This window comes from Pseudopipra pipra, chromosome 2 (genome assembly GCF_036250125.1).
Source record: "Pseudopipra pipra isolate bDixPip1 chromosome 2, bDixPip1.hap1, whole genome shotgun sequence".
In the NCBI taxonomy this organism is placed as follows: domain Eukaryota; kingdom Metazoa; phylum Chordata; class Aves; order Passeriformes; family Pipridae; genus Pseudopipra; species Pseudopipra pipra.
In genome coordinates, this window is record NC_087550.1 from 62,875,504 (window position 1) to 62,900,544 (window position 25,041).

General features: G+C 37.9%; 1 long non-coding RNA gene across 3 annotated transcripts in view; it reads right to left on the bottom strand.

Annotated features, from left to right (window-relative positions):
• Positions 1-25,041, bottom strand: part of LOC135410533 (uncharacterized) — an 83,587-nt gene that overhangs the window by 13,619 nt on the left and 44,927 nt on the right. For 2 of the 3 annotated variants that reach the window (XR_010428723.1, XR_010428721.1), the window contains 4 exons: positions 15,083-15,173; positions 3,232-3,383; positions 1,502-1,666; positions 6-92 (listed from right to left, as the gene is read on the bottom strand). This is a non-coding gene — a long non-coding RNA (uncharacterized LOC135410533). Of the gene's footprint in view, positions 1-5; positions 93-1,501; positions 1,667-3,231; positions 3,384-15,082; positions 15,174-21,898; positions 22,128-25,041 lie in introns of those variants that run through there. The other variant, XR_010428722.1, reaches the window with a different exon arrangement.

A 25,041-nucleotide genomic window follows, 5' to 3' on the forward strand; every position in this document is an offset into this window, starting at 1 on the left:
CTTACACAGCATGGACCCAAGCACTCCACTTCATTACAATAAGCCTTCTAGCCAGTTCACGATAAACAACTTCTGCAAACTAACAGGGCTATCTGTAAGCACAAAAAAAAGGTTTGGCAGGCCACATGGGGAAAAGATTAGTGAGTTTTTCTTTTCTCCCTTCCTATTTTTGCTCCTGCAATAATAAAGCAGGATAATATCTGTTAGAATTCTGAGTGCATGGCCACAACCATGCCAATTAAAGTGAAATTGCCAGTGTAAACTTACAGGTAGCTGTAGCAACACTGTTTTTATATAGCTATCCAGGTAGGAATGCTAACTTTAGGAACTGTATCAAAGAGCCATTTCCAGTGTATTTTATACACGTGCAGCTATATTTACAGTTACACTACTCCCCCCCCCCCCCCCCGGCTTACTACCTGTTTGATATTTAAATCAGACAGCTAAAGTAGGCAAACCAGATTGAATTAAGGCCCAACTTACCCAGTACCATGGCAAATTAAAACTTGCGTGCAAAGTCAAAATAAACCTAACTGTAAATGCTGTGACAGTTAGTGTCCCCCTGATGGAACTGTGCTAGGCACAAGCCAAGAGAAGAAAAGGTAAAGACAAAATCTCCACCACATATAGATAATTTGGAAAGTAACGATAGATGTGAGCAAAAGTGCTAACAGTAGCAAGAGATTTATTTCAACTGTCATGGGAAAAGAATATGAAAAATGTCCCCCAGCAAGAGAAAATACTGCTTTGTACTTGTAGATTTACCTTAAAAGATTGAAAGAAAATTATTTAAATGAGACAGCTGCAACATTCAATACCTTTGGAAGTACATTTCTCATTTGTACATTCAAGCCAAATTCTTCATTTGTAAACTGTGTGTTTAACTAGATGCTGTTCTTTCAATTGCCTATTTGTTTTCAGCTTCTAGCTTAAGCATGGAGAGCGTTTTTCTGTTGCATGAGTAAATCCCTCTAAAATTAAACTGTACACACCATGAAATGAAGACTTGGCAGAACTATTATGGTATTTTCTACAGTAAGTACATTAGTAAGAAAACTTGCAGGTAATTCCACCCACCCATACAAAATGTGAACAAAAACCTTACATGAATTATAGGATTCTAGGTTGGGTTTTTTTTTTATGATTTTGAGGGGTGGGTTTTGTTTAGTTTTTTTTAAACTTTACTACAAAATGCCCCCAAGCAAACCAACCAACCAAGTAAAAATCCAACACAACACGACTATATATTTTCTACACTGCTATTAAAATATACTTTATCTGTAAGGAGAATAAGAAAATTTTCACATAAAATTGAAGGTCGTGTATGGGAGAAAAGGGGATGAGGAACACAAAAAGGATGAAAAGAAGTCCAAGATAAGAAGTATACTGACAGCTAAGCCAGAAATCTACTGAAATTCAGGAGCATCTGCACAAAGCTGTGTACCTCTATGCTTTGATCATAAAGCTAATATAGTCGTGTTATTGAGAGTGCTTCTCCTACCTCCATCCTTGTGTCTTAAGAAGATCTTGATGAAAGCTGGGAATCATGTATGCAGGCAGCTCTGTTAGATTCTTCCGAACCCCTGAAAGCAAGAGCTCTGCTGAAGATGCACAACAGAAATTCCATAGGAGCAGGCTCTCCACACATACACAGAAGTCAGGAATGCTGTTCGAAAAAACAACTGAAATTGTTAAAAAAAAAAAAAAAAGAAAAAAAGAGGACCAAAAAAAAGTGTGTGCGAATGTTTGTGCTTTTTTTAACAATTGGAGTGTTCCCAAGGAAGGAGCTTTTCCTTGATTTCAGTGTTTCTTATTTGATTTATCAAAGACCAAGCCCAACATAAAATATAATTTTCAGGTTTTGTTGTTTATAGTTAAGAGCTTATGACAACACCAAGCCAAACTCAATCTCTTTCTGATACTATGAAAACCAGCTACAAGTGAATTTCTGGCTACTGTAACTACTAATAAGCTCTTCAAACAATACTATAACTACTAATAAACTTCTTAAATCTCTGTGTAACATATTGTATCCAAAAAGCTACCACTAGGCCTGCAATCTGACAGACAGGTCAGTTATTTGGAGTAAAACACATAAAGGCCTTTGTATTTAATACTTTATGTTGTCTCAAATGCCCAAGAACATGATATAAGACTAAAAATTTACCTCATGCCTTTTGCTTATACAATAAAAACACTCTCCTGATACTTCTTGGCCAAAACATTTTCCTCACTGATAGTGTTAAACACCATTTGCATACAACCATATTCCATTGCTTTTGTTACTTACTCATTAATGCAAAGCAACACAGATCCACTATGAAAGCAAAGCTATTGCTTCACTGTTTGTTGTGACCCTTTCTCAACCTTATTTCAGTTTAAAATTAGAAATCTGAACATGAAAGACTCCTGGTGATACACAGTCTAAAGCATCATATTATTTGTCCAGCAGTGCTACTCTCCTCCATAACACTGACAATAGAAATTACATTTCCGTATCTCAGTTTTCCCAGTTTAGCTAAGTTTAAACTAGAAATGAGACAGGGTTTACACTGAGATGGCACAGCATGAAGTAGAGCATCTTTGACAAGTGTGTCCTGCTCTGTGTGTTCCATGCAGAGAGTATGTTACTCATGTTAGACAGCACATTTTGCAGTGTAGCTTTTTGGACAACTGCTGGTGAATTTGCCAAGCTTTCCTCTCACAGTTCAGTGAGACTAATACACCACTCAATATGAATAAACACACAGACAGTGTGACTCTTGCTGGAAATGCTTTTGATTTTTTATTAAATGAATCTGGGCAAAAGACAGAAATCTCACTCTTCATTATCAAGAAATCTGAACACTTCCATTCTCAAACTTTAAGACTGAGATCTGAAAGTGTATGTAGCTGTATCTTTCTAATACACTGTTTACACCCCTCCCTCCCAGTTTAAATAATAGTTTCATTTTATTTTTGTCATATGCTTACTCAACACTGCAATATTTATACTGCAAACACAGTAGAATTTACAACTCTTGCTCATTCTTAAAAGTTAGATTTAGAACTATATCCTTTTACTCCTGCCTTCTTGTTGTTTTGTTAAGGAACCATCTTTTCTCCCTAATTCGTAGTGTTAGCAGCCTTCAACGTAATATGCATGTATTTTTTAAAAGGAGAAAAAAGATTCAACAGAAATATTTCAAAACATTACTTTAAAGACATCAGTGTACTTTTGGCTACTATTACCTTATTATTTGCTTCAGGCATATTCAGTTAATTCACTCAACTCAGTTGAGGTTACTGTGTGGTCAGATGAAGAAGAATTAAGAGAATACACCTTGACTGCTCCTCTCTTGAAGTAACAGTGAAATTTTGCATTCATGTTTAAGACTGCAGTTCTAAAAAAAAAAGAAATAAATTCTTTGCTAGGGTTGCATGTGGGTTTTTTTTGGTTGCTGTTTGTTGGTGGGGTTTTTTTTGTTTGTTTGTTTTTTTAATAAAGTGACAGTAATCCAGCAATAAATTTGCCTCACTTCATCTCAAAAAGGAACAGTCATTCAGGACCAAACTTATACACTCTCTATACCTTCTACCAAGTAGTTGAATATTTCTAAGACTATTACAAAGTTGTATTTAAAAAAATCACAGTTAATGCTTTAGATAATGTTCTGAACACAAAGATACATATTTGAACAAAGATAGCTAGCACTGATCTAGAGTTTTGTTAGTATAAACTAAGGAAAAAAAAAAAGAGATTGTCTGTTAACTATTTCCTGATTATGTCAACAATATCCCCCATACAACCATGGCAAAAGCCTAGGAGAACTACATTGCTTGGAATGTAAAGTACTAATAATGAAAGTGAAGCAGATGACTGCTGATTACTGAAATTTACTGCTACTAAATTTGGAGAATCTATATCATGTGTCCAGCCATCTCTCCAAGGATCATGAACAAACAGATTTAGACTAGCTGGAGAACTACTGCATAAGATAAACATGAAATAACAAAGCCAGCTAAAAATAAAAACCAGGAAGCAAAACCATTGAGAAATTCAGAAGTATAAAAATACCTGGAAACTTAGAAGTGCAGTTAAGGACTCTCAGCATCAAGTTCTGGTTTACATCCTTTTTACTTAATCTAAGACTCCAATTACTGCTTCTACTAGGTTGATTCGCATTTGTTCGTATGAAGTGCACTCCCCCCCCACCGCAGTCATGAAGACAAACCAAACCAAAGACAGTTGCTTGGTTCTGCAATATTGATGCTTCTATTGGAGTGATGAAGAGCAAGGAGAATGCAGTGAAAGGCAAGAAAATAAAGGTAGTCAGTTCTGACTTTAACAAGCACAGTATGTCAATTTTTATAGCTAGCTAGCTAAAAAAAAAAAAAAGCAGAATTATGGGAAGCTGATATAGCACACAAAAACTACTAATGTATATTTTGGTATATTATAAGTATATTTTAGAATAAACTCTAGCTTAAAAATAAAATTGTATAAGACTAACCCCTCCCACCTCTTTTACTGGCTTCTAAAAAGTGCTTTGTCAGATGCTGATGCATTAACTAGATTGCTCTATGAAATACTTTAAAGGGAACTTGTAAAGTGTATCAATCTCCAAGTTCTAACAGAATTTGTAAAAGCTACATTTCATAAAAGCTTTCCAGATCCCTCTTGACTGCACTGGTATAGCTAGCACACAACTTTTAAAAATCTGTCTTCCCTGCACCTTTGGCAAGCACACAGGAAGAAAACTGTGTGAACACTTTCAATCTGTACCAGCATTCTTTCTGCTTGAAAGGACACATACAAAATTAAGAAAAACGAAGAAGCTATTTTCTAAGTTCTACAAAGTAAGTTTTATGTTCCATTACACTAGTAATTAAAATGTTACTTAGCCCTCAATTTTATCACAAAATATATTAAAACTACATATAGTGGATCTACCAAAAAGAAAGCCAGATCACTCTTAAAATCTTCAGCTTCTGTATTAGCATTTTAAAAAAAATTTCTAACACCTCTTCAGATAAAAAAAAAAAAACCAAAAAAACCCCGAGATACATTTTCTCATGGTCTCCAATAAACATATCCTTAGATTATTATCTTCAGCAAAGGTATCCTATTACAGTTCAAATTTACAAAACCTGAAGTATATAGAATCATTGCTGGTAGAAGAGAAAATGTAACAATCCTTCTCCGAACAACAATAACTGTACAATACAAACCAGCTAAAAATATGAAGTTATTAAGAAAGGGAAACAGTTTCTCCTCTTAAACACATTAGATTCTTTAAAAAATATATTAAAACTATATCAGCTATTAGTTTTCTATTAATTTCAAGCTTTCTTAAAAAAAAAAAAATTAGTTTTATTAAATTCCCAGATGACTTGCTGATTTAGCCCAGGAAGCAGTCACAGGCCTAGTGTAAAATTCTGTGCTCTCCTAAGCTGTCACTGTCTTTTATGAAAGATGGCCATGCAGGTATTGCTGTTTAAATCTTCTAACTCTGTAATATACAGCAAAGCATTTCTTGTCCTCAACAGAATATTCAAGTAGATTTTGCAGGAACCCTGCTGGTCTGTGCACAGGATCAATTTCCAAGGTATTTTTGGGAAAGTGGAAAATACAGTGTTAACTAGACTGCCTACCTAATTGCTGTCTTATCTGAAACTGGTAAATAGGAATAAATCATAGGACAGTAGTAGCGCAATATATTTTTTTAAAAATTGGCCTTATACATAAATAATAACTATTTATACTATGCCAAACCACAAATCTTAAATTTAGATTTTGTTACATCTCAGTATTGTATGGGACTATAATACTTAAAGATAAAACCCAGGCCCATAGCTCAGAATGAAACCCCACTTGTAAAGGGCTAAATTTGCTGCATGTCCGCTTTCAATGATTTAGGGTCAGAGTGACAATGCTATAAAATAAGGGTCAAAGCACAAAAAGACCAAGGCCACAGAACAAAGAGCTTTTCGTGTCCTGAAAGAAGTTGCTTTTTTGTAAGCCTGCCTTCTGGCTCAGACAGTAAATTTGTCTTTTTCTTAACATCATCCCTACATGACTTCTATAAAATGCCAGACAACAGTATGACTTATGAAAGGTGAGGCTGACTTGTTAGAAGAAATCAATTTAACTGTTAAGGGAATTCCCTAGTTAACAGTACAGGAACCTCCCAGTAACTGCTATAACTTTTCCAGTTGTTAGCTGTATTTCTACAACTTTGTTATTTAATTCATCACTTCAGCAGAAGTTTCAAGTGTCCTTAACACCTTTGGGGTGCAGATTCGTAGTCATATTATCTACTTAGATTATTGTTTATTAAATGGTAGCTGAGGAAATATGCAGGAGCAGCAATCTTTTCCCCACCTGCCCATGAAATATTAATAGAATAATACTAATATTAACAGATACCATCTAACACACATATCTGTATACTCCCTTTCAGAAACATTCATGGTTTGGTTTCCTATTTCCCATCAATGGGAATCACTACTCACAGAACTGAGCTAATACAAAATAAAATGCTGCTTTCTGAGGCTGACACAGGTCGATAAGCAGTGAATTTAATTTTTCCAGCTAGAAAATGAGCTTCACTTAGGATATGCTTTTTCAAAACAACAACAACAGTTTTTCCAAATGAAAGGAACTTTATCCATTGAAAAAAAAAAAAAAGACAAAGAGGATAAGGATGCCGGGTGCCTCTTATAGCTTTATATTAAGCTAGATTTTCAATATTTCACTAACAATCTTTAAGTAACACCATGCTGAATTAACTAGAAGTTAACATATTAAGAAAAAAGATTTATAATCCAATACCTAAAATACACCAATAGTTAAAAAGAAAAAAAAAATGTATTATTAGCCCTATCAAACTGTCTAATAAATACCTAACAACCAAAAAGACAACATTCATCTCTGAAAATTAGCATCTGACTTTTTTTTTTAATAAAAGGCTACTTGACAGTACACTCTTTGAGCAAGTATCAGTATTGCAAAAAATACCTCTCCATCATAACCCCAACCCATATGAAAGAATAATTGGATTTATCACTAAGTTCTGCATTATCTTTTTTAGCAGGTCTAAAGCAAAACATTTTGCAAACTCAGACTTCAAATAATTATTTTCCCCTTCAAAACAGATAGCTTCTGCCTTCAAAGTTACTATTTTTATTTTTTTCAGTCCTACTAACTTACTTAAAAGCTCGAATTGGAAATTCAGATATGTGGAATTAAGTTAAAAAATATAAAAAAACCCCCTTACCTATTGACTGTGGAGATCTAAAACAGCTGAGTTTCAGTGCCAACAAAAAAGAAGTTTTATGAAAAAGATTCCTTTGCTTTTAATCTGCATTGTTACAATATCTGATTCCTATATTAATTCTTAAATGTAGCATTTAAGAAAATTATCTGTGCTTTTTTCTTTCTAAAAATTTAATACAATTGAAAAATATTTTAATATAGGAAAAGCCTAGTGTAACATATCAAAGGCCTACTCCAATCATTCTACACTTTCTGAAGGAAAGGATTACTCCTCATCTCTCAAGAAGCACTGGTGCAAGTATACTGATTCTCCTTGTGGTGAATAGCAGCCCACAAGTTAAGGAACTGATGCAAACTGGCAGATTTCCCCTTCTAATTCTGAGTCATATGCGTCATCTTTTTGTCAAAAGCTGGGAAGAAAAAGAGTCTCTCTTCCAGCCTGCCACATGAAACCACCTGCTTAACACAGAACAGACCGATATTGCAATATTGCTCTGCACATTGCTGGTACTTACACATTTGTTCTTGCTTTGTTAAAATAAACAAAACTCTGAAGACAGCTTTAATGTTAAAGTCAGAACTTATTTCTTTGATTTAGGGCCAAAAATCAAGCTGGTAAAAGGAAAAAAAAAAAAGATAAGTCATGTTGGCATGAAAATGCTAATTCTTAAATTGGTAGTGTCTTACCTGCAAAAGACTAAGGATTCAGTTCCTTAAAAGCTTACATGTATGCTTGGTTTAACCACCTAGATTCAGATGGATTTGGTAGAAATTCTCAAAACCAGGAGTTCATGTGTGTGATTAAGACCTCTTTATCACCACACATGATTGCCAACTAATCCCTCAAACCCATTTGCCCAACAAAACCAAGTCTCCCCGAAACCCCAGAGAACCTAACAACTTCTGTGGGTTAAATTTCACATGCTCCATTTTTTTTTCTGTTGTGTATTTTGCAAATTAAGAACCAAGAAAGTTATTTTCTCCTTTGACAGATCGATCAAGGTCAGTCATTGTTGGACTATATATGCTGTGTGATGACACAATCTCTCTTTCAAAAGCTCCAGCACCAATTAAGGTTGGGCACATCATTGCCAGCAGATTACACATTTTCAATTTGCACTGGAGCTGCTGAGCAGACCTGCAGAAAATAGGTGTAAACGTTTACTGAAACAATGCATTGTAGTATTTCTATTGATCTGTGGCACTGCCAGAGTGATTTTAAGTAAGTATTCTTTATAAAAAAACCCTTGAAAGCAGTTAAAGCAAGTTCAGGACATTTATAGTAAGTTGTGCAAAAGAATGCAAAGATAATACAACATGACAAAAGAATGTAAAGATAATACAACGTGACAAACTGATAGAGTGTAGGAACAAACATGCTATTTTAATTACAGATCTTTTATATATAAGTACACATAAAATATATAATAATATATTAGATGCATCCACATAAAATAAAGTAGAGGGACAGGTATAAACTCACACTCACTTATAAAATGCTCTTTGATTTGAAATTTGTACTGTGCCACAAGCATTTACATGGCTGGGTGCATACATTTCAATATAATGAGAAAATTTGCATTGCTGAAATGAGAATACTGGAATCCTTTTCAAGAACCATAACATCATCGTTTGCATTACAGGTTATTATTTACAAGTATTCAAGATGTTCTGTAAATCTATAATGAACATTGCAACTGTGAAAACTGTAATTTATTATGTAATGCACTGTTATATAAATTGTTTAAATTGTGCACAATACAAACAGATGATCCCTCCTACTTGGTTAAATATTAAATACAGCACCTGATTACTCATCTTCAACTGAATTTTTTTTGTTACATTCAATATAATATAATTTCTTTGATAAAATTACTGACACAAAGTACCCATCTGATGCCTTATCCTGGTTGTCAGGTGGTTTGTTTTTTCTTATTTATATGGAATTAATTATTCATACTGTCTTATTAATTTGAATAACTTTATAGTATTTTGAAAGAAAATATTTTACTCACCATGTATTCCATTCCATTTTCCTTAGCACTTAACAAAAGACATTTAAATTTCTGTGCAATGTTATCTTACCCCACAAATCCTAGTATTTTTCAAAGAGTTTGCTGTAGCACACGACAGCAAATTAAAACTGAACAAAACCCACCACTGAAGTTATAAGTTATGAACATAAGTTATGCCTTTTTGACACTGGCAAGAGTGAGTGGAGTAAGACTCTCTTGGAAGGCGTTTCTTAACTTGTAATTAAGCAAAGCATAAGAACTGGCTTAACTTCCTCCTCATTCAGTGGAGCACTCCAAGATATGAAAAGTGAGTTAAATAAACGATTTAGGAGGGTAATCACAAAGACCATCTTTTGCCTGGGGAGACCCTGGAAAAGTCTCCATAGCTTCCCTCTTTTTCAGCTCAGGGCCACAGGCACCCAAACCTGTTCTGGAGTACACTGCTGCTTTGAATTGCCCTCTAGTGTTAGCCTTCATTAATTCCTACCTCAATGACAAATTCTGTTCAGGTTTTTAATACTGGAAAATGGGTCAGCAACATAAGTTATATTCACGTAAAAAAATAAAACAATAAAACCTGAACAGCATTTCAAACTCATTTTCAGATCAGAAGACTTGAGGTTGACAAATTAAGTATTACACACCAAAATACAAGAAGTTTGTATATCTAAATGGCAAAAAAAATAATCAAGGACAATAAATTTAAGAGATAATTTATGAACATTCTTATATTTTATATTTTTTAGTTTCTTATGCAGTTTCACAAAAATATCAGTTTCTGAAGCAAACACTCAATATTCACAGCCAAATTCACCATAATTATGATGAAATAGCTGGGATCAAAGCCTTAACGAAAACAGAAGAGTTGCTGGTGTCAGAACAGAACACAGTCTAGCAGTACTAATACCCTGGAAGGAATTATTTTCTCACTGCTAATTCAGGAGTCTCCTAGTTATACCCCAAACCTAGATGCAAATGAAGATCTAGATTTTAAACCTGGTAATTCTAGAAAGAAAGGCAAACATTTTCCTGAGAGTTTATTTCAAACCATATTTTATCTACTCTTCAATTGATTAGAGAGGCCATGAATTTGGGACCTAAAGAAGTATAGTGAACATAGCGAATAAAGCTTTCATATCATATAGGCTACAGATTTCCACACACATAGAATTAAAGATGTGACCCTTTGTTTAAAAAAATAGTCTGGTCATACAGAACTAAAATCCCTAACTCATACTGACTGACTGAGAGATGAAAAATTATTTTTAGATTTTAGGTGGTAACACAGATGAAGAAAAGTACAGATTTGACTACTGGTTTTATAACTCCTGTGCTTGGCATTAAAAGCATCATTACCCTCTCTCCTGAGAGCCTGGAAAAAAACCTTTTGCTTTTAGGGACAGGCTAATCAGTACATAACATTCTTTCGATCAGGAGTTCTTTTTGCCTGTGCAAAATGCTGACATAAGTGTTACAGTATCAAAAGAGAACTCTGTCTGCAACAAACTTTCTTGTAAGAGCCACTGCAACTTTTCATAACAGATGGAGCGTCTTCCTTGTCTAATTCTTGAACTTGACTAAAATACGGACTAGCTTGCAACAAGAGAAAGTAAAGTGTTTTCAGAATTACTAATGCGATAGCATGGTTAAGACCACAGTATCTACCCATTCTACTGACAGAAAACTTTGCTCCAAAAGAATACAGAAATTATAAAGCAATTTTTTTCGTTTATCAGATCCACTGGAAGTCCCGTCTAAATCTAAAAATGACTTAGATGATGCTATATCTATGCTGAAGTAGAAAATTATCAGCTAAAGTTGGGAAGATCATAATCATGTCCATAATCACAACACTTTCAAAATGTTTATGTTAACTTTCATATGAATACTTAAATCCATTTCTTTCAGTGGGAAGAAAGGGAACTTTAAAAATCATTTCTTTATATTGCTCTTCATATCAACTAGGAAGTGGACACAAAAATCAAGAAAATCTTTGACCTGAAGGCTTAAAAAAACCCCAAATCTCAATAAAACCCTCAAAACAAAAAAACCCCATAGGACATTCACAGGAAATAAAAAGCAAGCTCTTGAAATTTAGTGGGTTAAAGGAAAGGTGTAAATACTGTAGAGGTATTTGCATATTACTAAGATTTTTCAGTACTACACAAATTAAGAAACAAATATTGCTGATTTCTTGCTTTGAGTAGACTATCTTGCTAGTATCGTTTGAGAAAAAGCACTTATTTTCTCATAATACTGCTGTAAAAATTTAGAATAATAACAAAACAACTTGTTTTCAGAAAAAAAAAAAATCCTGCCCCCAAAAAAATCAGAAAAAAATTTACCATGAACATCCCTTTGTTTGAAATAAATTAAAAATTAACAAAGCTAGAAACAGTGGTTTTTTCAAACACACTATTCAATAAGCAGTAGCATCTTCATACATGCCCTTTTTCATGTTAGTGTGCAAACAGCAGTCTAAACCAAGGTGGATTAAGAAGCCATCAATACAGTAGTTGAACATTTAAGAACTTTGATTACATTTCTCATTCCCCCATCCAAAGCTTAAATGTACAGGTCTACATAAATTTCTACTTAGATTTTTTTTGAAATTAAACAAAAAAAAATAATTAAAAAAAAAGGGGGGGCAATACCTTGCTTAATTAAATGTTTGCACTTGAGAAAAATAAGCACTTAAATATTCCAGTTAGCATATTTTAACTATTTTCCCTAAAGAATTTGCATATATTTTGCTTTTCTTTTCCTATTGCCTTGCAAGCCCATTTTATCAAGAGACAAGGAAAAATGAAGTGTAAATATGCCAGTCTTAAATCCTTTCTATATACATGTTTCATTAAATACCTGATGTAATAATAAAAGTTAATGTCTATTGAAATCTAATAGTATACAAAACTTCATTTTAAAATAATGTTAGGGCTGGATTTAGTTTAAACTAACAAAATCCAGAAAATTCAGTTGCTTCAGATATCAAAACTTAAAACAGTCATGCCTAAGATATCACAGGGTTTCAAACAATGGTTGATTTTGCATCTGTTGTAATAACTAGGCATGGGTTGCATTTATAGCTACATATCTCTTCCAGAAATATTATTTAAGTTGCCTTTGAAAAGCAAGAGAAGTCATTAAGGAAAGCAGAAATCAGTTGTCAAAGTAATCTGCAGTTCCTTTTGGATGAGCAATAAGCATGCATTGTCAGCTTTCAAATTATGATTCAGCCAAGAAGGTTTGTAGAGCCTCAAGTGTTATACCTACAGCAGGAATAGTAAAAGTGGCCACACAAAGTTCCACGTCTGAAGAACTTCAACAAAGAAGGCTGTACATTTCTATCTTTTCAACTTCATTCCAATTAGATATTGCAAAACAATTTACAAAGTCAAGCACACAATTTGCAATAGCCACATCAGCAATTTTTAAGGGGCAAGCACTGCAGCCCTTATTTCAGGCTGAACTTCCAACAAAATCAATGGCAGTTTTGTTAAATAAGAACTATAATAGCAGAGGGTAAGAGTAGAAAAATAAAAGAAAACACACTCCATCATCTTTCTTGAAAGTTTCACCTACTCTTTGGGTCAAGGAACAGTCATGCTGACTACCAATTACAAAACAGCTCTAGAAAAAAAAAAATTAACATGGGCCAAATTTCAGCACAAAAGTGTTCTAGAGCAAATCAACACTTAAAAAGTGGATTTTAATGATAACTGACAACTGTAACAGTCTTACAAGATATTTGACCTCATAAATGAGTAAGATCCAATTACTATATTACTGAAAAACTCTTTGCACCTTATAAAATCATTTAGACTTGTCTAAAGTTCAAAATACTTTAATATATATTAAATTTATTAAAGGAAAGAAAGTGTGCATCTAATGAGAATATGATTCTGCAAATCCTTATTCATAGTAGTGAGTTATTAGGACTACTTGTGTATTTTAAAGTTTGAAGGATTAGGCCCTAAATTTAAAATCCCTTTGATTTACAGTTGTGAACCAGAAACCACCTTTTCTTGCTGAATAAGAATCTATAAGAAATACCCTGAACTTGTGTCAGACCAAGGAACACTCCATCAAACTTTCACCTTTTAAATATCTCACAAGGGAGCCTTAGATACCTTTGCCTTGCAATATAATCCTGATTTTCATTAACAAGAATGTAACTGCTTTTGTACAGAAAAAAAAAAAAGAATTTTTACAGAAAAACTGTTAAGTGAAATCCTTATTTTTCTAAGAGAACCAGGAGAAAAACAGAGGGGAAAGAAAAAAAAAAAAAAGAAAAAACCCAACAGAAATGCAGTACATTCAGAGCAGTTTCTGGACAGACCGAAATATTTATTTTATTTGGGAGCACATTAGGCATGTTACCCAAACACCAGCACTAATAAAAGTACTTTCACTGTGTTTAAACACATAAAGAAAGGATTAAAAAATAAAGAATTACCTACTCACTAATTACAAAGCTTATATATAATCTTGTTTCACTTCCCATACTCAACTGATAATTTTCTGTAGGTGGTCTTAATTACCCTAAAATTATGGTATTTTATGAAAAATATATTCAGAATATGTCTGCCTTCAATACTTCTATAACAGGAGGTGTATTACTGGTAAATGCCAGCAATTCTTCAGTTCTACTAGCCCTCAGTTACAACAGTGAGGAAATATGAAATTTACACCTCACTGGATTTGCTTGGTAGAAATCAGCAGTTCAGGGATAATCTGAAATTTTGTTTTTTTAAAACTTCTCCTATTTTATGGTACTATTACTTCCTACACAAAAATGTGCTCTTGAAGACAGACAGAACTGGTTAAGGATAAAAACTGAATTCCAGCTGAAAGTTTGAATTGCTAAAGTCACAACACGTTCATAGAATTTGTTATACTAGAACATATTCTGCTGAAGATACACTCTTACAGTTTTTACTACTCCATTTAGTATTTAAACAAATTTACTCAATCCAAGACCAGTTACTATTTTAATTTCAGTTGTCTATGTAAATGGTTAGTTAAGACTATTCGTATATGAGCAGATAGGTTATGATTACTCTGAATGGATTTCTCAGTTTCAGCCAAATTAGTACTTTCAGTGCAAAGCAGGACTTGCAATATGAGTGTAGCATAGTCTGTATTAATTACTCTGACATGTTCACTGTTTTACTATATAATATCTGTTTACTGACAAATAGATTAAACAAATGAAATTTCTGACTATTCTGGTACAGGTGGAGGGCTCTGAAGACCACTTTTCTTTCTCTTTTCTGCTTCTTTGTTTGTCAGGTAGCTAGTTTGTTAATGTCTTTAAAAACAAATTTTACCCACTACATGGAAATGCACTCAACTACCTCTCTACTCTATTCTATTCTTTAACACATCCTCCCAACAAAAAAAAAAAAAAAAAAGTTATTGAAAAATAATTTTTTTATTTCATTCATACTTTGTTTTTGGATTAGCAACATTTCAGTTGGAGTAATTCCCAAGACATGAACAGGAGAACAATACTATATGGAGAACTTATATAACTCAAATGGATCAAGGCTATTGCAAACTCAGCTTTTTAGACATACTTTTGGCCACTTCATTTCCTTCTGAGCACAGCTTGTGTAAATACTTTTACTTAGTCTTTTATAATTTTACAGGAGAAGTGTAAAGAAGAATTATTTTAACAAATAATAAATTCGTGAATAAACCCAGCATAACTGGCCTATTTTGAAAAATCTGAATAAGTTATACTTGTGTATACATTTTTTAAAATAAAGAACATATGAAATAAGAGAAATGTTAATACAATATATACCAAGCTCATGCTCCATCAACCTTCCAGAGAGTTTTTCAATCACAGGAGTAAGTCGTTCTCCAAAATCAGCTCTCTATTGAAAGGTCAAAACCTGCAATAAAAATGTCATGTATTATAACATATTTCCAACACCCAGAGTTTCATGGTTGATCCCCAAACATAGACGTAGGTCATCAGCTTGACCCTCGCATTGTCTATGTTACAGGAAATCCTAATTTTAAAAATACTTTTTTTTTTAAACCAAACTGACTTGATTAGGAACACCTGTGATATGCCTCTTTATTATCAGAAGCCTCCTGAAACAAATCAGATTAGCATGTTTCTGCTTTCATTCTTCCTGCAGCATTTTAAGATGAAAGTAAGATGAAAAAGGAAAAAAAAAAAGGGGGGGGAGTAAGGGGCGTTGTTCTCCTTTCCTACCCACTACTAATCTCTCCCTCCACCCTCAAACAAGCAAATAAGTTTTTAAGTAAGTAAACTACTTAATGGATGTGTGATTATTACTGCTATATTTCCTAAAATATGCTACTGACTGTTAAGTATTTAAGTTCTTGTGTTTCTCTTTAAGGAGTTCTAATTTTTTTTTGCTCTTCAAGCTAGTAGCATTATTGCCTTTATGACAATGTAGCCTACAAATATTAGCTACTTTAAAACATAATACTGGAAGAATTACTGTCATATAATACACTCTGAGAGACTAAAAAAAAAAAAAAGTAGCCATGATCAGGTAAGAACAAAGTATAACTTGAGAGAGGTAGTAACTATAGTCAAATAACTGGAGGAAACATTGCATTCATACAGCCAAAATCTTAAATGTATTTTGACTTTATTTGGACTTTTTTACTGTAGGTACTATGACAAGATGCATCCTAGGCCTAATAAATGAGTAGCTGATGCCTAGATCAAGTCACCTGCTTACAAATATTTTCATAAATCTGTTCTTTATTCTTTAAGAGTATTCCAGAAATTACTAAACCCCCCCCCCCATAGCTATGGAACTATAATAAGTATCCTGCTTTAACAAGACAAAAGAGTTTGTCTGTATTTTCATGTATTCCACACATTATCTATTTTACCTTTAAAAAAAAGTTTCTGTTCTTAAACCAAAACCACAAAAGTTGTGGTCTCCCCTGCGCTTATACTGAGATTTAACATACTTGAAGATAATATTGAAACTGGACTCACAAAAGGTATTTAAAATGAAAATACAAGCCTAAGCCATTTGATGTGTAATTATCTTTTTCTGAAACCAAATCTTCAAGTGAATTTCAGTTCATGCTAAATAAAATCATTAGTTGTGACCAGATTAAATGTTGAGAAGTTTATTAATAATCTATTTACTGTGGATACACTCATTGCAGTGTCTGAAAACAAACTAAATAGTCACGGGGCGGAGGGGTCCTATTTCTAACAGTGGTTTCCTTTAGACATTAATAACGATCACTGAAAGTCACTCCTATCTTTCAGTTTTGTGCAATATAACAATATCGCCTTTAGTTTTAGAACACATCTTGGGAAACCTTTAACAAAATAAAAGCTAAATGTACATAAATTACATTTTCTACTGTTGTGTGTATGTGTGTGTGAGGTCATCCTTATATACTAGTAACTGTTCATTACCGAGATATGGAAAAGTGTTTAGAATTACATAAAGTTAAAAAGCTTATTATTCTCTGTAAAGAGAACTTTTTTTTGTTTTTAATGATATGCTAAAAATATTATTAGATGCAAATATTAAAGTAAAAAATTGCCCAACTTTAAATGTTAGCTGCACTAGAGCTCAAGTCTGCTACCCTCCTCTAATATTCCTGCAAACCTTCTGGATTTCTCATACAGCACACAAAGCTAAGATCAAAACTCTTCCTCAAGTGTGGTACTATCAACTGTCCAGTGAATAGATGTATCCCAAAGTTTCTTTATTAGAATGAGCATTTTAAAAACTTACAAGAAAGGGTTAAAGAAAAAAATCACTATGGACATTGCCTTATATCCTATGGGCAGAAATTTTTATACCTAGTTTACTCAAAGAATTTCTGAAATTGTCCAGTATCCACAAAGAAGATATTTTTCAATAAAGATTTCTTTTGAAACCCAGTTATCTAGCTTGTTATATATTCATACATCAGTAACCTAAAAATTCTACATAACTCCTGCCAATAATGCACAAAAAAAAAAAATTGCAAAGCAACATTTTCACTATCTAAAAAGAGGTTACTGGAAATCTATGGCTACACCTCTCCATTCTGTCTGATGTCCCCTTTCTATTTGTGAGGTATATCAATTTTTTCTATCTTTAAAATACTTTACTAGTTCTATTAAAAAATAGATGGCTGTGAGAAGAGTCACAGGGGACTATGTACGACAAAAATTTGGGCAGCCTGTCTTAAAAAAAAAAAAAAAAAAGCTTTACTGATAATAGAAAACATCATAATTTTTTGAGATCAGGTTCCAGTGTTAAATACTAAGTGTTTAGAACTTATAATAATATGTAAGTATATAAAAAAAAATAATCTGTGGAGAATACTTGTTGATGTACATAAAGTTATTTTTAGTTTTAAAAACCTTCTGATAAAAACATTTTTCTGTTTGTACACAAAAGCCTACAATTTCATTCCCTATTTCTTTCACAGACAATCAAAACTAGTCCAAGATGCGCTCTGCCTTTGACAGTTTGTAATGAATGTAAATTACTGGAATGACTTGCAACGGGCCTTTGGGTGTGGGTGGATGACTGCATCTACAAAACAGAATACCTGCAGCACATTCGTAGAATACAGCGATAAGCTTCTTGGTTCTCCCTTACATGTTCAGTAGTTAACTGCTTCCCAATGAAAATAATAAAACCCAGTAAGGTCCTATAAAAGAAATACTAACTGTTATGTGGCTACTTTTTCTGTAAAGAAAGGTCATGTGCTTGTACATGTGTAAAAGTGTGACAGAAAAGCGTTGATACACCTGTTAGGATGGCTTTTGACATTCAAGCTGGATGAGATGTGCACCTTCATACAGTGTTCAAAGGCAAGCTGTATAGAGCCAGGTAGTCTGTAGGCAGTTCCAGTTGCACTTCACTAAGAATTTGACTTATTAGTCATAAAAAGAATTAAGGAATTAAAGGCCCCAATTTATTTTTCCTTCTATGACATTGCATTTTAGATGGAATAGTAAGATGTTCAGAATTCCAGAAGTTAAGGATAAAAAAAAACAAACAACGAACCAAACAGAAAAAGAACCCCATGATACCTTGGTATCGTATATATAGTCTCCCTTTAAAATGTTACTACATTAAGCTTCCTATCAAATACTAACCTAACACATTAAAAAGTCACATAGATACACAGTCACACTTTCAAATTACTGTTGTTTCTGAAAATTAAAAAAAATCTCAAGAGTTATTCCAAGTTTCAGTAGATTTATATCTATAAAATGAAAGGGTACTTCTTGGAAACTTTCAGTACAACTTAGAGGGAGGAAAAAAAAAAAAAACCAGCCAAACCCCAAACAACTGAAGCTTATTTGGATGTTTTTCCTAAGAACCAAGATAGATGATTAGACTGAAAAGAAACAAAAGAAAAAAATTAATACACACACTATGCTATGTGGTGTATCTAAGCAATGTTTTAGTAAGCACAGAACTTCAACTTTCACCGATCAATATAAGTATATATGTTTAGATCTTTAAGTTCAATTGATATTTCCTCTAAATGTAACTTTTCCAGGGCCAAGTAATCCCAGTTAATGTTTGACATTTTAACTAAGGTAAAAAATGCAGGCAGCTCTACAAGGATCTATTTAAGCTACATGATTTTTTCCCCCAAAATATTTCAAAATAAGGAGTACATCAAATATAAGAAAGGAAAACCTACTTAACATACACTATATACTGATATTAGATTGCTACTGCTTTCGCTTTAGCCACACCCACCTTTATGTAATTGTAAAATATGGGACTGGTGCAGCTGAGAAATTAAAAGCTTAAAAGAACAGTTGTTTCATGTAGTCAAATATGTGCTAAGCAGAGATTTTAAATAAAATGAAAAATAGATAAAAATTGCATTCTATTGAACATGACTATCGAATAGTGGGAAAAAATGCATATGCACCTGTACAATACTGAATTATAGGGGTTTTTTTGTAAATTAGCTATGAGTCAGGACAGTTATTTCATTGAAAGTGAAAGTCAGTGTTTGAGAGTGCACTTCCACAGCTGAATAGTGTAAATCTCTTCAAATCCTGATATTTCAAAGTATACAGAGCTACAGTGAAACAGCTCTGTGCACATTCCCATACTGACTGCTAAAAAACGTTTCTGAAAACACTCTGAAAGTAATCATGCAAATCTAAAGAAATGAGTGCTAAATCTCAATAAGATCTTACTAGTATCGTAATTTCAAGGATTAAGCTGAATTTTCTATCAAGGCACAAAGGTAAGAATTGTGGAGACAAAGTAAGAAGCAATTCCCAGGAAAAAAATGACTGAAAAAGTATAATTTGTGTATTGGATTAAAAGAATCCAGGGAAACTAAGGATTCGAGGCAGAAAAATCTCCTTGAACTATTGCATTTCTGCATGACACAGAAAATACCTTGAATCACAATCTAGTTGCCATGCTGGAAACGCTAAGTTTTGCATTTCACTTTAAGACTACACGCTCTCAGCCATGTACACAGAAATCTTTTGTACAGCACTTCTGCACCCCAACTCTTCTCTACGTCCCTCCTACGTCCCTCGGTTAACTCGTTATTTTCGGTGGCCAGGGTGCAAAGCGCAAGGCGGCCGCTTCTGGCTTTGAACGCCGCGGAGGGATGCGCGGGGGGGTAACGGGGGGACGGAGGGGGGCAGTGGGAGGGGGGGAAAGAGGAGCGGAGAAAGGCTGTGACCCGGTCCAACCTCCCAGCCCCGCGTCCTCGCAGGCAACCAGGGGGGGCAGCAGCCGCTCCAGCCTCCGCTGAACGGGCGCCTTAACGGGGGGCCCGATGCTGCATTAGCTGCGCATCCTGAGCGCCCGCCAGCTCGACGGCAGCCCCGCCGCTCACACGGCATCGGGAAAAATATCCATACGCCTTCCTTCCTCAGGACGAAATAATAATTTAAAAAATTAAAAATAATAATTAAAAAAAAAAAAAAAAGGTCAGGCGGCCGAAAGTGAAGAGGGAAGTAGGAAGAGGAATAAAAAGTAACGCTTAGAAATTGTGGCTGTGAAGGAGCCCACTGGCCTGGCAGCGCCCGAGCTTCCTCCCTGCCCCACTGCACGGTGCTGTCCCCGCCGGCGCTCCCGCCACAAAAAGATGCCTTGTGAGCCTGTGTGCGCAACTCCGAAACGCGAGCACCCACGCCAAACCCGGCCCCGAGGGGGTTAAACGACGTCGTGGAGGAAAAGGCACCGTGTCACATATTATGTGTGTCTGTGTGTGTGTGTGCGGCGGGGGAATCGCGCAGCGCACAGGCTGCGAGAGATCTCGGCGCCTATCACAATAAGCACGATCGCGTTCATACAGCTACGAGAGACCGAGAGCTGCTGGCCACCGAGAAATGACATAGAAACAGCCACCAAAAAATAGCTAAGCCAATGACAAATAGCGACCCGGGTGACAGAGACAGAGAATTTTGTAGGCGGAGAAGAGAAGGTGAATGGCCAGCTCTGATCACAGTATTAGGCTGGGCTATCTATGGGGAGGGTATTTACTCGTTTTTGGGGTGTGTAGGAGGAAAGGAAAAACACCTAGAAATAGCTGGCACGATTTAAATGGTCTCGGATTATGTTTCCCCCCCCTCTAGTTCAGGAAGGAAACTCGCGTTTTAACGCTAAGAGGGGGGAAAATAGCCCTGTGCAATAGGCGATGAAGAGCACTTTGGTCCTTCGTTAATACCCAAAGGGACAGAGACGATAAATATGACAGCATGTGGCAGCACGACCGTCACCCAGGTTCCTGCAAAAGGCGGCTCCGTATCGCGACACGGGAAATTAAACGCTTGAGTGGGAGGTGGAGAAAGCGCTTAAACGGAGAAGTTAATCTGCTAACATGGAGAGGAAACAAACGGAGAAAAAAAAAACCCGAAGGTTGTCCTCTTATTTTGGAGGGGGGGGGGGAAGAGGGGGTGGCGGAGAGAGAAGGGACGGGGAAGAGAAAGAGCGAAGGGGCAATAATCCAGCTTACGAAAACACTGGGAGAGAGGAAGGAGGAGGCGGGGGGCGGGGGGGGGGGCGGCGAGCGAGAAAGGGAGATGTGCATGTAAGTGGGGAAGTCATCCTGGCTGCTGCAGAGCAGGGAAGCAGGAGCCTCCGTGTCCCGAACGCTGCCCTGAAATTTCCACGGCGGAGAGGCAGGGGGAGAAGGCGGGAGGGAAGAATCCACTGGGGAGGGGTGTTGGAAAACCGGGGTGGGGGGAGATGAGGGAAAGCCCGTCCTGTCATGTCCCGGGAGCGCGGGGCAGGGGGACCCTCCGAAGCTCGGGCTGTCCCGCGGCTCCCGCGTCCCCCGCCCGCCTCCCCGCCGCTGTCTCCGGGCCGGGCCGGGTGCGAGCCGGGCTCCCGGGCTCCCCGGCCGGGCGCGGTGCCGCCCCGGGGGGGTAAGCGGGGTTACCTGCCGGAGGAGACGGCCGCTCCCGCCCGCTCTTGGGGCTGAGGGAAGCAAGTGACAGATCCGCCCAGGACCTGCCGCCGCTCCAGGAGCCTCCCGCCCCCTGCCCACCGGGCTCCTGAGGTGACTTTTCCCGGCGACGGGGCGCAGGTTGCCCCCGTTTGCCGAAGACGCGCTTCCCCCGCCCGCCCGCCCAGCTCCCTCTGCCCCAGCCGCGCCCGCTCCCTCTGGCTCTTACCGCCTGTGCTGGCGGCGGTGGTACCCGCTCCGAAGCGCGGCGACGAGGGTGTAAGCGGAGATAGCGCAGGGTAGAGGGGGGCGAGTTTGGCGGGGCGGGCGGGCGGCCCCCGCGCCCCGCGCCTCCCCCGCGGCGGCGGCAGCAGCGATGCGATCGGGCATCACTCGAAAATGGCGCCGAAAGAACGGAGGGCTCTTCATTCAAATTCGTTAGCGCCAGCCCCGCCGCCCCGGGGCATGCCGGGAACGGGGGGGGGCGCGCGGGGGCTGAGGCGGCAGCGCCGCACGGACACGGCGCTCGCTGTCAATGCTGCCCCTCCCCCCCGCCCCCCTGCGCCCGCCACCCGCCGCCCGCGCGCGCTCCACGCCCTCCCCGCTCAGCGCGCGCTCCCGACCCAACCGCCGCTAATGGGGAAAGGGGGGGGGGGGGCAGGGAAGGAGGGAGAGAGGGAGAGAAATGTCACCCGTAGCCCGGGCCCGCGGGGGAGAGGTGGCGCGTTAGAGATGTGTGTGGGAGAGCGAGAGAGAGAGAGAGAGAGAGAAAGAGAAAGATAGAGAGGGGGAGCGAGACCTCCGCCGGCCCCGCGAACTTGTCAAGGTAAAGGCGCTGGTGGGGATACGGCGGGTGGTGGATAGCGGGGGAGGGGGGGAGACGACAGCGGGTTTTGGGAAGGTAGGGAAAGGGTTTTGGGAAGGTAGGGAAAGGAAGCCCGGCGGGGGGAGGGGGATGTGCGCCAAGAGGACCTGAGGAAAATATGAACAGCGCCTCCCCCACATTGTCCCCCCCGCCCTCCCCCTGCGCCTCTAAGGACCCCCGCGGCTCCCGCAGCGCTCAGGTTGCAGCGTGACCCCCTTTGCCCCCCCCATCTCCCCCCATAGCCGCGCACCCCGCCGCAGCCGGAGGAGGGTTGGGAGCGCTCGGCGCTTGCCCGCAGCACGCGGGCCTGATCCCGATCCCGCCTGGCAGCCGCCGCTCCCCATCCCCCTCCCGCCGCCGCACCGGCTGCGCGGCGGCAGCGCCCCGAGGGCGCCCCGCCGGCCGCCCCCCGCCCGGGCTTGCGAACAGCCCCTGAACGGCGGAGCGGGGCTGTGTGGGAGCATCGCAGGGCACAGCGGGCCCCGAGTGCCCTACACTGGTCATTTGAAACTTAAAAAAAAAAAAAAAAAAAAGAAAAAGAAAAAGAAAAAAAAACCACCCCCCAAAAAAAAGAAAAGCTCTCTCAGAGGAACTTGACGGAGCGAGGTTCAACCCGGGCAGCGCTGGGGCAGCGCTCCCGCCTCGGCTGCGCACGGAGCGCTCAGGGAAAACGCGAACTTTCATTTTCACGCCGCATCCTCCCCCCCTCTCCCCTCCGGCCCGAGCTGTGACTGAGCGTAAGGTACCTGATGGCCGGGTAGTGCTCCCAGCCCCGCTCAGGGATGGGGAAGCCGATATGGAGGTTAGGGAGCTGCAAAAGCAGCGGGGGAAAGGCAGGCTGCGGTGCCGCCCGAGCCACTCGCTGTCTGCACTTGACTTGTATCTGCTGGAGAGTCCTTCCCTGGGAGCTCCGCGGACCCTGCCTCGGCAGGGAGATCCAGCGCATCCCTGCCAGCCGCTCCTCGGGCTTTCTGACTTAAGTGTTTTGTTCTGTTTTGTGGTTTTGTTTTTTTTTTAGTCTGATGCGCTTTTTTAAAAAGGGAAAAGAAAGCAGAGGCCTGAGACCTGCAAACTGTTGTTCCCATGACTTCGGGGAAGATTTTTCAAAAGTACAGAATGAGAGTCTGGGAGCTCTGCTCCCACTGACTTTCAAAATCTTCCCTTCACGTCTGTGAGCGAGTCATCTTGAACTCGGTTGACTGCTGGCAGACGAGCATTAGCAGGCTCAGGGCCTAATGCTTTTCATGATTCCACTGCTCCCTGCTAGAGCTGCACTGACAAAAATATAAGCAGAACAAGTTTTTGAAAGGGAGAGGTAATGTCTCTTTTTTTTTTTTTTTAACCAACTGCCACAGTAGAAAACACGAAGCCTTTGGTCTCAAAGAACTTAGACCATCATGGCTACGAAAACTGCTGCTACTCAGAAAGTATGTAATTCTGGAGCTCCTTAGTGACGAAAGTAGTGCAAGGCAACATGTAAGTAATCACATAACTAATTTTAGGCATTTGTTATTATATTTTCCTCGGATTTGAAGTTTGGTATTGCTAAAGAAACAGATTCCTAATTTTTTAAACCAGGTTCTCAGTGAAAATGAGCCAGATAAAAAAAACTTCTGTTCATAAAGCCATTCTATTAATAAGGAGGAAATATAAATGATTTGCAGTGTATTTACGTTTTTGCTCTTCTTTTAATAAAATTACCCTGAGCAAAATTTTCAAAGTGTGCCTTTCAACTGAAAAGAAATATTTTTAATTTTTTTTTCCTGAAGGTTATGTGCTTGTGAAAATAAAACTTTGCAGTAGAAATAGCAGTGAAAACAGTAAAAAAAAAAAAAATGATGCTGCTGATACTACTTCTCTTTACTTTTGCCCTAAAATAATTCTAGCTATAATTTTTCACCCATTTTTCCAACCAGAGTATAGAAATAAGGTGTAGAAGATGGTATGTCAGTATTCTATGATACACTGTTTCTATGATACTTGGTATTCTCTAATATGAATCACACTATTATCCTTTCAGATGTCATTTTGTTAAGATTTTTAACGAAAGTGAAATTTTTACATCCTCTAATATCTAGTACTTGCTTTCAGATTCCATACTTAATGCACATAGGCCCCAATCCTGTACAGACTGAAATGTATATTATTATGTGTAAGCACATTGAGTAGTTCTCTTCATTATTATGCTTTTGTATTTTGGATTTAAGAAGCTAATAGTGATATTACATAATGATTGTTCTCAGAATTACTTAGGACTGCCCAAAACATAAACCTAATTTAATAGTCTTGGTTTATGCCTTCCATGCATATCTCTTAACTTAAATAATGCACAATTAAAATAATTTAAGGATCAGAATGGGTAAATATTTAACTGAAAATCAGAACGAGTGAGAAAGGCAATTGCTGTAGTGTAAAATCCATGTAATACGAGGTGGGTATTGCATTCCCTGGCTGTAGCATCTGGGAGAGGATCATCAGTTTGTTTCCTCAGTGACTACTGAAGCCAA